A 773-nucleotide genomic window follows, 5' to 3' on the forward strand; every position below is an offset into this window, starting at 1 on the left:
AAAGTCACCTTCCTTACTCCACAACTTGAGTCAAGACTTATTTTCAACATTGGCCTTTCCCTAAGACCCCATGTCTAATCCACAGTTGTTCTACCCGTCAGCCTTGTCACAATTTTCTCAGTGGGGCAGCTTTTATCTCCACTTAAATACAGACATCCTGGTGACATACTTCATAAAGTATCCTACTAGCATCTTTGCAATCTAGTTTCTTCAACTAATTCACTTTAGGGCTCCGGAGGCTGGACAGCAGAAAGTGCATTGCTCTCTTGGCCAAGGATCTGAAATGTATTATTCCTTAGTACATTGCTAATGTTGCAGTTGTGTTGCATTCCATGATCACTCAAGACATTAGCAAAATGTTACAGGTCTCACTGTCGCCCTGCGATCCATTTTCTGTGATGGAAGCGTAGCTGTGCCTCAGTTTAGCCCCATTAACCATCTCTGGACACCATGATCAAAGGTGCCCAGTCTCATCAAGAAGGCTTCACCTCCACATGCGTTATGGTAAGTTATGCAAATGTGACAGCCTCCATCAGTCACAGTCCAGGGTAGTTTCGCATCCTTTTGCCTCTACATGGTCGGCACTGCCATCTCACTATGAGTGGATGTCTCTCTTCTCCACTAAGGGACTGCATCTTGGTCTTTCCCCTCCAAACCCTAGCAGAGGTGCCCAATAAATTGATATGGGATCAATCAGATGGAATTAAATATGGGCACCTCTATGGGGCTGATTCAGCAATGACCCAAACAGACCTGGATCCTGACTGCAAAGA

General features: G+C 45.1%; 1 non-coding gene across 1 annotated transcript; it reads right to left on the bottom strand.

The window, feature by feature from the left end:
• Window positions 1-354: 354 nt before the first annotated feature.
• On the bottom strand, window positions 355-484 carry LOC118665571. Its single transcript, XR_004970677.1, has one exon. It is a non-coding gene; the product is annotated as a small nucleolar RNA SNORA1 (small nucleolar RNA).
• Between the last annotated feature and the right edge of the window lie 289 nt (window positions 485-773).

The sequence above is a fragment of the Myotis myotis genome, unplaced genomic scaffold, assembly GCF_014108235.1.
Source record: "Myotis myotis isolate mMyoMyo1 unplaced genomic scaffold, mMyoMyo1.p scaffold_m19_p_10, whole genome shotgun sequence".
In the NCBI taxonomy this organism is placed as follows: domain Eukaryota; kingdom Metazoa; phylum Chordata; class Mammalia; order Chiroptera; family Vespertilionidae; genus Myotis; species Myotis myotis.